The sequence below is a fragment of the Lithobates pipiens genome, unplaced genomic scaffold, assembly GCF_037356315.1.
Source record: "Lithobates pipiens isolate NorthernLeopardFrog02 unplaced genomic scaffold, aLitPip1_a1.2 Scaffold_3, whole genome shotgun sequence".
Taxonomy (NCBI): Eukaryota; Metazoa; Chordata; class Amphibia; order Anura; family Ranidae; genus Lithobates; species Lithobates pipiens.
In genome coordinates this window covers 189,176,820-189,192,386 of record NW_027507790.1, presented here as the reverse complement: position 1 = coordinate 189,192,386, position 15,567 = coordinate 189,176,820, and the positions used below count along the sequence as shown (strand labels likewise).

Below are 15,567 nucleotides of genomic sequence, written 5' to 3'. Positions count from 1 at the left end.
GGGGTTGGAGATCCCAGCTGATGAGGAGCAAGGAGAGGTCCGCTTTGTTCTTTGGTGTGGGTCTTTTAGGTACGCTTGCCAACGAACTGCATGGCAGGTCGACATATGTCTGGTCAAGCATGTTTTGGCCACGCGAGATACGCTTGAGACATATGTTGCAAATAGCGGTGAGATCTGATGCACTCGTCTCAAAAAAGGCCCACACCAAAGAACTTTTGGAATAACGCGCAGAGGCAGCGCCCTGCACATGCAGAGCTCTGCGTCTGTGATGCAGTCCGTGTGCTGCCCTTAAGCTGGCCCCTGGAGGGCATCCTGCCTCATTGGAGATGTGCCTCCTCCTCCTCCTCTCTCCTATCAGGCATCCACGTGACGTCAGCGATCTCATCATCCCCTCCCTCCTCATCACTGGAGCAAACCTGGCAGTATGCTGTAGCTGGGGGACCATGACTGCCAGATTGCTGTCCTTCTTGGGCATCCCCTCTCTGGGCTCACATTACTGCCTTCCTCTGGCTGGGTATCATCATCAGAGCCTTCAAAAGCCTGGGCATCCTCCTGGTGCATGTACCCAACACTGTGGTCAAACAATTCGGGGGACTCCTCAGGAGGACATGGTGGGACTAGGGAAGGAGTGACTGATGCCATTGAGCCGAGGGAAGAGGCCACGTTGGGAGCTGCTTTGTCAGACACCCTGAGCCTGGGTGAGAGAGGATGAGGATGGCTTGGTCATCCACGCTACCAAGTCTTTGGCATGTTGTGGCTCAACGCGGACAGCTGCCTAAAAAAAGGACAAGCGTGTCCCATGGCCACGTGCTGATGAGGATGCACCGTGTCCACGACCAGCACTGTTGCCTCTAGACACAGAGCCTGCTTGCTCTCTTTTATTGGCTCGTGACTGTCTGCCTCTCCTTGTTGGCCTTCCAGACATACTAATGGGCTGCAGGGAGATGTAGCTGCACAAAGCTGGGACGTATATACTGATTATACTGCAGCTAGCAGAATCAACTGCCTGCCTGTAGTATTCTTAGTATGAGAATACCAGCAATTGGGGTAGCTTTATGTGCACACTGTGCAGAGTACACAGTACACCAACTGTAATTACTGCAGCTGCCTGTGGTATAGGATCAGAAGAACACCAACGATTGAGGTAGCTTTAAGTGCACACTGTGCAGAGTACACAGTATACCAACTGTAATTACTGCAGCTGCCTGCCTGTGGTATAGGATCAGAATAACACCAGCAATTGGAGTAGCTTTAAGTGCACACTGTGCACCAACTGTAATTACTGCAGCTGCCTGCGGTATAGGATCAGAAGAACAACAGCAATTGGGGTAGCTTTAGGTGCACACTGTGCAGAGTACACAGTACATCAACTGTAATTACCGCAGCTGCCTGCCTCTGGTATAGGATCATAAGAACACCAGAACACCAGTACAGGACACAGTACACAGGAACGAATCTAGCTAAACTGAATACAGTGTGTGTATATATATATATATATATATATATATATATATATATATATATATATATACACACACACACACAGACAATACCTATGATGCATATATATATATATATATATATATATATATATATATATATATATATACACAATACACTCACTGCAGCTAACTGACTCACCAACTCCTGCCTGCTCTAACTCAAATCAAATTAAATGACACTGCCTATCTCTCTCTCTAACAGCACGCCGAAACACACTACACGAGGCCAACTTCCAGGCGGCCTTATATAGTGTGGGGCGTGTATTAAACCCCCTGAGCCATAATTGGCCAAAGTCACCCTGGCTTTGGCCAATTACAGCTCGTTGTACAGACGGTGCTGTGATTGGCCAATCATCAGCCAGCAATGCACTGCGATGCCGCAGTGAATTATGGGCCGTGACGCACCAGTCGAATTTGGCGCAAACGGCCCATAAAGATCGCAAGTCGACAAATGGTCGAACAGCCGATGTTCGTCTTGAACGCGAAGCTCATCCCTAGTGACCTGTGACCTCTCATCAGCAAGAAGACAGGCTGACCAAGAGCCCAGGGGACGAGAATGGGCGGGAGGTAGGTGCATTACAGACACACCTACCCACAGACAAGGGGGCACAACAGGGACTACAGGCAGGGCTAAGGGGGTCTCACCCACCCCTCTCTCTCACCCACCCGCCTATTTCTCACCCACCCCTCTATCTCACCCACCCCTCTCTCACTCACCCCTCTATCTCTCACCCACCCCTCTATCTCTCTCCCACCCCTCTCTTTCATTCACCCCTAATCTCTCACCCACCCCTAATCTCTCACCCACCCCCTTTCTCTCACCCACCCCAATCTCTTACCCACCCCTCTCTCTCTCACCCACCCCAATCTCTCACCCACCCTAATCTCTCACTCACCCCTAATCTCTCACCCACCCCCCTTTCTCTCACCGAACCCCCTCTCTCTCACCCACCTCTAATCTCTCACCCACCCCTTTTTCACCCACCCCTCTCTCTCACCCACCCCTCTATCTCATCCACCCCTCTCTCTCACTCACCCCCCTAATCTCTAACTCACCCCCCTAATCTCTCACCCCTCTCTCACCCACCCCCTATCTCATCCACCCCCCTCTCTCTCACCCACACCAATCTCTCACCCACCCCTATCTCTCACCCACCCCTAATCTCTCAACCAGCCCTATCTCTCACCCACCCCAATCTCTCACCAACCCCAATCTCTTACCCACCCCCCTCTCTCTCACGCACCCCCTCTCTCTCACCCACCCCCAATCTCTCAACCATCACTAATCTCTCAACCACCCCTATCTCTCACCCACCCCTAATCTCGCACCCACCGCCTCTCTCTCACCCACCCTAATCTCTCACCCACCCTAATCTCTCGCCCACCCCTCTCTTTTACCCACCCCCCCATCTCTCACCGAACCCCATTCTCTCTCACCCAACCCTAATCTCTCACCCACCCCTTAATCTCTCACCCACCCCTAATCTCTCATCCACCCCCTCTCTCTCACCCACCCCCCTCTCTCTCACTCACCCTAATCTATCACCCACCCCCTATCTCTCACCGAACCCCTTCTCTCTCACCGAACCCCTTATCTCTCACCCACCCCTCTCTCTCACCCACACCTAATATCTCACCCACCCCCTATCTCTCACCCAACCCAATCTCTCACCCACCCTCTATCTCACCCACCCCTCTATCTCATCCACCCCCTCTCTCTCTCTCACCCACCCCTAATCTCTCACCCACCCCTCTCTCTCACCCACCCCCCATCTCTCACCCACCCTCCATCTCTCACCCACCCCTCTCTCTCACCCACCCCCTCTCTCTCACCCACCCCTAATCTTTCACCCACCCTCTCTCTCTCCCCCACCCCCAATCTCTCACCCACCCCAATCTCTCACACACCCCTATCTCTCCCCGAACCCCTTCTCTCTCACCAAACCCCTCTCTCTCACCCACCCCCCTATCTCTCACAGAACCCCCTCACCCACCTCCTCTCTCTCACCGAACCCCCTCTCTCTCTCACCCAACCCCCTCTCTCTCACCCACCCCTCTCCCTCACCGAGCACCCTCTCTCACCCACCCCCTCACCCACCCCTCTCTCTCTCTCACCCACCCCTCTCTCTCTCTCAATGAACCCCCTCTCTCATCCACCCCCTCACCCACCCCTCTTTCTCTCTCACCCACCCTTCTCTTTCTCCCGCCCCCCTTTTCTTGTCCCCCACTCTTTCTCTCCCCCTCTCTCTCACACCTACTCTTCCACCCCATTCTCACACCCCTCTCCCACTCCACCCCTCTCTTGCATGCAGGCAGGGGGAACCAACCACTGACTAACAGGTGAAAACAAGTGAGAGATAGTGATCCTCCCAAGCTCTGACTCTGAACCCATCTCCCCAGCACTGCCACTCTTCCACCCCACCACTGCAACTGAACCCATCCTCTTAATTAAGGACTAAGGGTCCCAGCATGAAACTGTGAGATCCAAGGGAGATACACCCTTAGATCTCACGGGTTCATGCTGAGACTTGTAATCCTTCAATTTTGGAGGGAGTTACATTCTTAGAAAAAAGAGAGAAAAAACCCCACTAGACCTAATTAAAAATAATTAATGAAATAAATAATTATATAAATAAATCCAAATGAATCTATAGGCTGCAGCTCAACTGTGGGATACACACACAATAAACAGAAAAAACAAATATAGAGCTGCGCCAATAAACAATGATTAATAAATAAAAATCAATCAATTAGTAACAATTAATCATCTATTAGCGGTGTAACTGGCAAAAGTCCTTCACATAATATTGCATAGTAAAGTCCACACTGATTAGTCTTGTAAAAAACACACCACGGTGACTCCACACATGTATAATAAAGATTGCCCGACCACCGAGACAAGATTGCGCTTACCAGATGGCAAAGTATAAGGAGCGTTTAGATGTGACTCAGCCGCAAACTTTAGCTTATACCAGGGGTCTGTATCTCCCAGTGCTGAGACCTCACACACAGCAAGCCACTATGGTGTTCCGCAGGACAGTATCGTATTTTGAATGGCAATATGTATGCTCCTCTGCCACCAGATCCAGATAATATCCCAAGGAGATATGATTTATTAATCATTGTTTATTGGCACAGCTATATATTTGTTTTTTCTGTTACATTCTTAGAGCTGAGGAGTTCAAGTAGGAACTTGTAGTCCTTAATTTTGGGGGGATGTGATGCCCCCAAAAGTGAAAGACTGCAAGTCTCAGCATGAGCACCTCAGAGCTGAGGATGTGACATACTCCCCCAGTGGAGGGGTAGGAATCAAGTAGGTCAGTGTAACGGTCAGTGTAGAGATCAGGTTGATCAGTATAGTGGACAAGTAGGGCAGTGTAATAGTCAGTATAGTGGACAGGTAGGGCAGTGTATTGGTCAGTATAGGAATCAGGTAGGTCATTTTAGGAATCAGGTAGGTCAGTATAGGAATCAAGTAGGTCAGTGTAGTGGTCATTGTAGGAATCGGATAGGTTAGTGTAGTGGTCATTGTGGGAATCAGGTAGGTCAGTGTAGTATTCATTGTAGGAATCGGGTAGGTCAGTGTAGTGGTCATTTTAGGAATCAGGTAGGTCAGTGTAGTGGTCATTGTTGGAATCGGGTGGGTTAGTGTAGTGGTCATTGTAGGAATCGGGTAGGTTTTTAGTAATTAGGCATTAGTAAGAGAGCTGGGGGTTATTACCAAGAGAGGAGGGGGGCATTGGCGAGAGAGCTGTGGGGAGCATTAGTAAGAGAGCTGGGGGGTATTACTAAGAGAGGAGGGGGCATTGGTGAGAGAACTGGGGGGATGGGTTTTGTTTAACAACCCCCCTTAAACCCCTCCCACCATTAAGATGTTGGTCACACCCACATTTTGCCGTTACGTGTGCCGCAGCTCACTTACTCCCTCATTTGTCCGTCATTCTGAAGTTCAAAAGTTGGGAGGTATACAGATAGTATATAGATCAGCACCACAATAGTATATAGATCAGCACCACAGATAGTATATAGCAGCCAGCACCACCAATAGTATATAGATCAGCACCACAGATAGTATATAGATCAGCACCACAGATAGTATATAGCAGCCAGCTTTTCAGAGGAGTGGCAGTCTTTTTATAGTAAGTTCTAAGAGACTCAGAGCATCAGAGGAGAGGGACATTTGTCCGTTATGACAGTGGACTCACCAATTTTGCAATCTCTTATGTCCTCCAATTGAAGTTTTGGCCTGCTGCAACTTTACACACACACCTATCTAGCACCATGCTGTGTGTGTACATCAGGGGGTGTGGCTGCTAGTGTGGGCACAGCAGGGATTGGTCACTACAAGGGGTCTTCAGCATCCTAGGGGCCTGTGCTGTTCACTCTGAATCCTGCTGTATCCAATACCTCATTCACAGGAGTGAGGTATTGAGTGACACTGCAGGATCAGCACAGGCAGCTCCACAGGCAGCACAGTTCACTGTACACCCATCCAGCTTCCAGTCACAGAGTCCAGGCTGGGCTGTGGGTGGACCGTGGAGGCGGAGCTGCTGAAATTTACATACCCTCAGGGAGGTTCAGGACAGGTGACACTGGCACTCCAGCTGGAAGGCAAAAGTAGAACTGGTGCCCACTCAGCCGGACTCCCAAGCCCAGCTGCCCCGCTGCTAGTAGTCCATTATCCATGCAATGCCAGTGTGCAGAGGCCAGAGTCCTTCCAGCTAATCTTCACACTGCCGCATCCCACAAGATCATATATTGGAGGAGAACTGGCCCTGACAGTGCCAGTGTAGTGTCATATTTTGCTCGTAGAATGCTCCGGAAGTGACGTTGCGGCCAGAAATGTCGCACTGCTCATGCGCAATGCGTTCCAAACACTTGCGCCATGCGTTCCAAAGGATTTGCGGCAATGCAGACCACTGAAACCGTCAGATAATTCCCTCCCTGAATCCACATAGGGGAGGTAACCTCCTCCCGAGTCACGGTTACCCGCTCTCTCTCCGCCACTCTCCGCACTGTCTAAAGTTTAACATCACTTCCGAGACATTATTTGATGGTTTCAGTGGTCTGCATTGCCGCAAATCCTTTGGAACACATGGTGCAAGTGTTTGGAATGCATCACGCATGCGCAGTGCGGAATTTCTTTGCCGCAACGTCACTTACAGAGCATTCTACGATGGGGAGGAAAATATGACACTACACCCGCTCAATAAGATGGCCATGAAGTGCCCCGGGGGTGAGGAGTTGTCAGTGGAGTACTACAGATCGCTCAGGACTGGTAGAGTGAAGAGATTAGAGAATGACAGATTGAGCAGAGAAACGCAGGGAAGTGTGTGCGGGGCGGAGGGGCAGCTGTCAGAGTCTAAGAGAGAGGAGACTGAGTCCACAGTGCCAGCAGTTATGTTACCCTTAGCCACCCAGAATCACAGAGGCGCCGCTCAAGCCTTCCGTACCACGCCTTGCATAGTCCACAGCACAATGAGAGGTGCCCGGAAACCAGAAGTGGTGCTGAAAAAAGCACCACCCACTGTCCTCTGATCCTCGCCAATCCAAACAGCACAGAAGGCTTAAGAGACAAATAATTGTAGAGTGGGAGTGTTCGGGGCGCACTGCCTGTGCCCTGAACACGTTCTAAACACAGACGAATCAGCTTCCCAGTTGCAATCAGCTGATTGCAAGCTATGAAAGCTTCCCATAGGCAGCTGTGTGTCCAGCGCCTGGGCACTGTTAGTGCCGGTTCACACTATAGCGCCTTGGGATCCGACTTGTCAGACCTCAAGTCGTCCCAAGTCACTGGACATAAAAAAATCCATTGAAGTGAATGAGAGTGGTCTTAATGTACACTACTGAAGTCGCTCCGACTTCATAAAAGGCTCCTGTACTACTTCAAGGCAACTTCTAGGCGACTTGTACCCATAGAATTCAATGAAAGTTGCATCCAAGTCGGATCTCCATCTATATTGAAACAACTTTACAGGAAAAGAAATTAGTTTACCCAGGTAAACCCTCACTCCCAGAGAGCTGATTATTCTCTGATTGACCACAGCCAAAGTCGCCTGTCCTGGAGGCAACTTTAAGTCGTGCTGTAAGTTACTTAACGTCACGCTGAAGTCGCCTCCAATTCGCTTTGCAAAGTCGCACTGTAAGGCGGGTTGCCCCTGTGTGAACCAAGCTTTAAAGTAACCTTTTTTCTTTCCTTTTTTTCTTTTCTTTTTTTTTTAGGATTAGCCTGGGGGGCTGGGGGGGGGGGGGGGGTGGGGGTGTGGCGTTGCCCAGGCGCCCCCTATGGACAGGCCGCCACTGTGCAGAGAAAAAAACATGAATCCTTTTCTGTCCAAAAGAATAGTATCTCAGTGAGGATGTTATTTGCAGTCACTAACCCAATTCATTTATTTTACTTACTGATGGGGCTATACATGTATACAGTGTTTATATTATTGCTGGTAATAGATGCATTCTGTGTTTTAATATTGTAGTAATATACAGGACATAGCAATGTTGTTGCCTTAATTTGAACCCTGCTTCTCCAAGTCCCAATGGTCATTCTAACAGAGTAGGGCACAGCAGAAAATAAGGGCCAATTGTAACTAAATCCAATACCAATACCTCCCAACATTTTAAGATGGGAATGGGGAACACCTACTAGTAAAAGTATGTTGGCATAGGAAACACCTCTGCCACACCCCCACCATGCTCCCTTAAAGGAGAATTAACTAAAAAAAAAAATGATTAGTTAAATCCACAAGGGCTTTTTTTTTACCACTATTATTCCTTTATATTGGCTTTTAACATTTACAAATGCAGCAATTTCGAAATTGGATGAAAAGTTTAGCACTGAGAAACATGTTTTGAAAGATAAATAGTGTATATTTTATACAACTATATAGATCAGACCAAAATGAGGGACAAATGAGGAGGAAAGAGGGACAGAGGGACTTTGTTCCAAAGCAGGGACAGTTGGGAGCTATGCTTATGGTATGGAATATACTTGTAGTCCATCTATTCAAAAAATCTGAGTCGGGTACTTTAGAAGACATTCCAGGAGATCGCTTTGTCTTTTTGCTCTATTGATGTGTTGTTGGATCTCTCTTTTCCTGGTCCCTGGGAGGACAAATCAGACATGTGTGCATCTTTTATCTGAAAAACCAGGGACTTTTGGTGACAGCTGCCACTGGTGCAGGGATCTGACTTGCAGCTACACCTGGTCCCTGGGAGGACTGGTCAGCTGTGTCTAAGTCTGTTGTGGTCGAAGTCTGAGTGGCAGCCACCACTGGTGCTGGAAACCAACTTGCAGCCGCCAATGGTGTGGGGACTTGTCTCCTGCTTGCTGCCATCACATAGTCTTCACATCTCAGTTCCTATAAAAAAGAGGTAAAAATTAGGTCTCTTCCACATATCTTAAAAGTTATGTGTATTCTGATCACTAAAATAGTTGTTATTTTAAGCATACCACATTCCGAAAATGAATGAAACTCCTTGAACTAAACAAATTTATATAAATAACGAATCAAAGCAAATTAAAATTTTTCATTCTGCACAGCTGCTCAGGACTCCCCTTCTCATTGGCTAAGACAGCAGCATGCCGCGATTGGCTCCCATTACTGTCAGTCAAAGTCAGTCAGCCAATCAGGAGAGAGGGGGTGGGGCCAGGTCACAACTCCTTGTCTGAATGGACACAGGGATCGGTGACTGGTTCAGGTTCAGGGTACAGGACAGGTTCAGGGTAAAGGAACAGGCTCAGGATCCAGATCAGGATCAGATAACAGGCTGGCAGGTCAGGGCGCAAGGATGAAACCAAGACAAACATGTGAGTGCTTGCTGGGTATTTATATGCCTGTAATTGGCCTCAAGTGACACCTGATTGCCAGAGGTGCTGTCTGCTCCACACTGCCAGGATCCGCCAGTACTGCGGCCCAAAAATTACATATCATCAGCAGGGAAAAGCTCTCCTGACAGTTCCAAACTGCAAGGAGACACTTGCTGGTGGACCTCAGTACTGCATGCCAAATGGCAGATATTACCAGCGGATGGAATTTTTCCTGACAGTACCCCCCTCAAAGGAGTGGCCTTCAGACTCTCCAACTATTTGTAATTGTCCATAGTCTATGGCATCAAGCAGAACAACGGATGGGGGTACGTCAGGCTCTGGGTCATCGAGCTGGGCAGCAGGCTCTGGGCCATCGAGCTGGGTGGCAAGCTCCGGGTCATCGAGCTGGAACGGCAAGCTCCGGGTCATCGAGCTGGGCGGCAAGCTCCGGGTCATCGAGCTAGGCGGCAAGCTCCGGGTCATCGAGCTAGGCGGCAAGCTCCGGGTCATCGAGCTAGGTGGCAAGCTCCGAGTCATCGAGCTAGGCGGCAAGCTCAGGGTCATCGAGCTAGGCAGCAAGCTCCAGGTCATCAAGCTGGATGGCAGGCTCTGGGTCATTGGGCTGGGCGGCAGGCTCCGGGTCATCGAGCTGGGCGGTAGGCTCCGGGTCATCGAGCTGGGCAGCAGGCTCCGGGTCATCGAGCTGGACAGCAGGTACTGGAACATCAGGCAGAGCAGCAAACACCGTAACGGCAGGCTGGGTAACAGGCACAGGCTCAGCAAGCTGAGTAATGGCAAGCTGGATGCTGGGCATTGGCTCAGAAAGCCGGATGACAGACACTGGCATAACAGGCTGAGGCACGGGCACCGAAACTTTAGGCTGAGACTGGGACACGGGATCTTCAGGCTGGAAGACCGGGACTTCAGGCTGGGACACCGGGACTTCAGGCTGGGCACCGGGACTTAGCTTGGGCTACTAGCATAGCATCCCCCACCTGTGCCGGGACCTGTCATGGTACAGCTAGACCTCTCCTCTGGAAGAGTTTTTGTGATCTAGCTCTTGATTCATAATCTGCAGAAAATAAAAGAATAACAAGAAATGTAGAGTGGACATGGCGGGTGCACAAATTTCTTACAGATCTTAGAAAATAGGTCAGGCTCTGATAATAATGGGGCTTTCTAGTACTCTAATAGAGATGTGCCACTCTGAAATGGTACAAATGTAGAGCTTCAGACCACAGAATAAAATAATTGTTGAGTGTATCTGAAGAATTTTTGTTTTATTTTGAAAAGAAAGTCAATGCCTTACAGTTTCTTTATGCTGAGACACTAACACTTACCATATGGAGTGGTCCTCGATCTCATCTTGTTACACTGACTGTCACTTTTGAATTGATTCGCACTGGATGCGAATTGTCCATCAATATGGGGGCCTGTGTTGGTACATGGTCCTTGGACAGCTGATGAGAAGTCCTGATCACTTGAGTGGTGTCGGGACCTGCGGTGTTATGGCAGGGTCCCTCGGAAGGCTGATGTAAAGTCCCTCCAGTTACTGCAGTGGTATCGGGACCTGCGGTATTGTGGCAGGGTCCCTCGGAGGGCTGATGGAAAGTCCCTCCAGTTACTGGAGTGGTGTCTGGACCTGCAGTGTTATGGCAGGGTCCCTCAGAGGGCTGATGGAAAGTCACTCCGGTTACTAAAGTGGTTTCAGGACCTGCGATGGTATAGCAGGGTCACTCGGAGGGCTGATGGAAAGTTCATCCGGTTACTGAAGTGGTGTCAGGACCTGTGGTGTTATGGCAGGGTCCCTCCGAGGGCTGATGGGAAGTCCCTTGGATCACTGGAACAGTGTCAGGACCTGCGATGGTATGGCAGGGTCCCTGGGAGGGCTGATAAAAAGTCCCTCCAGTTATGGGAGTGTTGTAGGGACAGTCTTGTAGGGACCTGCGATGGTGTAGCAGGGTTCCTGGGAGGACTGATAGAAAGTCTCTCCATTTATAACACTGGTATAGGGACCTGTGGGGGTATAGCAGGGTCCCTGGGAGGGCTGATGGAAAGTCCCTCTGGTTATGGGAATGGTATAAGGACCTGCACTGGTATAGCAGAGTCCATCTCCTGTGTATGTGTGAATGTTAAGATCTCTACGTGTTCTCCTGTGTATGTGTGATGGTGAGATCTCTACATGTTCTCCTGTGTATGTGTGATGGTGAGATCTCTACATGTTCTCCTGTGTATGTGTGATGGTGAGATCTCTACATGTTCTCCTGTGTATTTGTGATAGTGAGATCTCTACGTGTTCTCCTGTGTATGTGTGATGGCGAGATCTCTACGTGTTCTCCTCTATGTGTTCCCCCCACCCACATACTTTTATACAAGAAAACTTTTTGGGATGGAAATTATAGTTGACTTGTACTTACCTCAAATGGTATTTGTGTCCCAAAGATCTTCCCTTGGGCTACTGGCGTAGCATCCCCCAACTGTGTCGGGACCTATCATGGTACAGCTAGACCTCTCCTCTGGAAGAGTTTTTGTGATCTAGCTCTTGATTCATAATCTGCAGAAAATAAAAAAATAACGAGAAATCGCTAGACATGGGTGCTGTCAAAAAATGTGTTTTGTTTCATTCTGTTTCGTACAGAAAAAAAATCGTATTTCGTAATTTGTGTACGAAATTCAATTCGGATTCATACGAAATACGAATTTTCGTCAGATTCGTAAACTTTTCGTTAAAATAACGAAAGTTCATTATGATGAATTTATCATTATGAGGGGCTCCCACCATTTCTGTGCTGTGCTGACTTCTTGAGTTTTTAATCTTTAATTTCGTTAACTTTTCATAAAAATAACGAAAGTTTGTTATGAGGAATTTATCATTATGAGGGGTTCCCACCATCCCAGTGCTGTGCTGACATCCTGGGTTTTTAACTTTTAGGTTACATGATAAAGAACATAATAAATGATGCAAACTAAAATGCACACAACATAATCCCTACGGGAGAGCCAGACTAAGGAACATCACCGTCACCATGCATGTAGCCTTTTATAAAAACGGAGTGGGAACAGCCATTAGGGTAGTTGAGGCAGACGTTTCATAGCCTGACTACTCCCTCTGCCTGGAGAACCAGCGGCGCTTCATTGCACCCTGGCATTCATCATCCATAGAGGGCGCTGAACTGAACGAGTCCCACTCATCATCATCATCTGAAAGGACCTCAAACTTATTTGCTAAATGCAAAACCTTAGGACTTAAGGTAACTGTACCTCTTTTTTTTTCCTTCCTTTTGCCCCTCTTCCTTTTATCCTCCAACCACTTTATATCATCCTTGGACAAACCGGAGTCAACAGCCTCTCCACACCTATCCTCCCCTTCACCCCCCCCCCCCACTCTCCCTTCCCTTATCTACCACCAGGCCAGCCTCTTCACCATCCTCCCCACTCCTCTGCACCCCATGACCCATAACAGAGACCCTGCAGCATCAGGGGAAGGGGACTGGCACTGCACTTGATGCACCTGCCTCAGCACCTCTTACTGCCTCTGCAATTTTAGAAGACACAGAAGAATTGGACACATTCTCTGCAACTGAAGTTTTACATAAAGACTGGGAAGAAACGGGCACACTAGGTAAACGCACAGACTGGGGAGACACATAAATATTGGGTATTGGCACAGACTGGGGAGACACAGACACACTGGGTATTGGCACAGACAGGGGTACCAAAGACTGGGGAGACACAGACACATTGGGTATTGGCACAGACTCAGATGGACTCACAGGCACTCCAGCTGCTGAGCTCTGTACATCCTCCATGTCCAGGTGGAAAAACTCTCTCATAAGATCAGGCTTGTTGTGCATTGCCTCAGGACACTGACTGTAAGGATGTCCCACCGCATTGCACAGATTGCACCTGATGATATTACAGTCCTTTGCCAAATGTCCTACACCCTGACACAGAGAGCACTTCATCACTGGACAGGAGGATGCAAGATGCCCTTTATCTCCACACTTACTGCAGAGCTTTGGCTGGCCCAGGTAAAAGCCTGTCCCTCCCTAGGAAAGCTGAGGATGGAAGATGCTGGACGACATTATCAATTACTTTTAAATTTAAGCGGCACAGACCATGCCCCCCGTCCATATTCCCCGATCGTCCAAAATCTTTTTTTAGGGGGATCAGGACGTCCCCATACCTCCTCAACCATACAGTCAAATCCCCTTGTGGTATGGATTCATTGCGGACAAGAATTGTCACCATTTTAATGAGGGGCTGCCATGATATAAGCTTGGGGATGAGCCCTTTCCAGTCTGGCAGGCCCCTACACACGTGTTCATACTTCTTCCAAAATATGTCCAAAGACTCCACGGATAAAGGACAAATCATACTCATAGGAACCTGCTGGACTGATCAGGTCGAAGATATCTGCAGGCCTAAACCCCATCTGCAGAATCTTATCCACCACTGCCCTCCTATGTGGGGGGATTCCACCGCCCTCCCATTTTAACTGGACAACATTCCTCCTTTTAAACAGGGAGGAAAATAGAACATTCCCATGCTCCTTCCCTGCTTGCTCACCCTTCCCAGAACCTGTGGCAGCAAGACCAGCATACGTTTTCCTTCCACCACCAGCATTTGCAGTCTTGTCCTTAGACACATTCAAACCTGCTGGCAGAGAGTCTGAATCAGCTGGGATAGCAGTCTTCTGATTAGCAGAGGCAGGACCCACCCCCTCCCCCTGCTCTGAACACTCGGCTTCAATCCTGGGATCAATCACAGTCTTGGCTGCTGCAGACTCCTGGAGAGTTGCAGTACTACTGCTCCTAGCGTCTCCTCCACTATTCACAGGAACAGCCACTGTGCCTGGTCCAGGCAAAGTCTCTGTATTGTCCATGGACCTCTCTGCGAACTCTTCCCCCAGAAGCTCACAGTTACTCACACCAGTTTGATCTGAAGCTTTGTTTTCAGCAGGTAATTCAGACTGCACATTGTCTATGGGTCTGGGCTGACTGCCCGTAGCACTACAACCCTCAGCAAGCCCATTGTCACTAATAAAGTCCACATCACCATCCTGCACACACACTGTATCTGCTTGCTGTGTTGTTACCTTTACAATGTCATGGCTGATGGTGGGATCAGACTTCCCCCCAGTTGTTGCAGACTTGATGGCGTATCTTGCTCTGGCAACAGGTCTCTGTTTCACAGAGTGAGGAACGGTGTCCATCTTCTCATCATAATCTGGGGATTCTAGCTTAGTGATGAACTCCAGTGTGCCAGTACCTCCCTCAACCTCCTGCTCAGATTTTCCATTTTGCTGTTGCAGAGGGAGGGAGACAGGCCTCCACCATTGAGGGCTCAGCAGATGTCTGAGGTGTTGAAGAGCTGGGCTCATCCTCCGGGCCCACTTTCTCACTTTCTGCTGAGTCTGTTGGTATCTGCATCTCCTCACTGATGGGGTCACTTTCCATGCAGGAAGCGGCTCCTCTCCTCATGCGATTAAATCGCTCCTCATTTCTATATTTATCTTTAAATATGCCACTATTCTCCTTCTGAGAGCTCACCAGCTCCTTCTGCTTCTTAACAGCTTGCTCCAAGTCTTTCAACTCAGGCCTCAGAGCCGGCCTCTTCTTGCTGTATAATTTAGCAATAACTTGTTTTTTCTTCCTAAATTCAGCCATCAAAATCAACAATTTCTCCTCTTCTTTCTCAATCCGCTTCAGCTTTCCAACAATCCTCTGTCTAAAGGCAGACAGGGACTCATCACTCCTTTGGCCAGGACCCAGAATCTTCCACAGGCCTATCCATGGGGCCCCCGTCAGGGTCCTCCCCAGGATCCAGCCTCTCTCCTGGGGCAGAGAAGCAACTCCAGCCCCTGGTCTCTGGAAGCACAGGAGCAAAGGAATTAGCAACCTCACACCTCACTGTCAAGGAGCAGAATGGCAGTTTCCCACCATCCCTGTGCCCATTATGAGGGGTTCCCACCATCCCTGTGCTGTACTGACTTCCTCTGATTGGTGAACAAAACACCAGTCATATTTCTGTTAATTTGGATCCGAAATTCCAAAATTCGTTAACAAAATTTTGTATTTCGTATGAAATTTGTATGCATAGAAATTCCCATAGGGTTCCCACCATCCCTGTGCTGAGTTCCCAGGTCTGTACACCTGCTGTGTTCATTATGAGGGGTTCCCGCCATCCCTGTTCTGAGTTCCCGGGTACCCCTGCTGTGCCCATTATGAGGGGTTCCCACCATCCCTGTGCTGTCCT

General features: G+C 49.0%; 1 long non-coding RNA gene across 1 annotated transcript; it reads right to left on the bottom strand.

The window, feature by feature from the left end:
* Nucleotides 1-8,107: 8,107 nt before the first annotated feature.
* LOC143940017 (uncharacterized) lies at nt 8,108-13,985 on the bottom strand. Its single transcript, XR_013263806.1, has 3 exons — nt 13,879-13,985; nt 11,727-11,863; nt 8,108-8,860 (listed from the first exon to the last, which is right to left on the bottom strand). It is a non-coding gene; the product is annotated as an uncharacterized LOC143940017 (long non-coding RNA).
* Between the last annotated feature and the right edge of the window lie 1,582 nt (nt 13,986-15,567).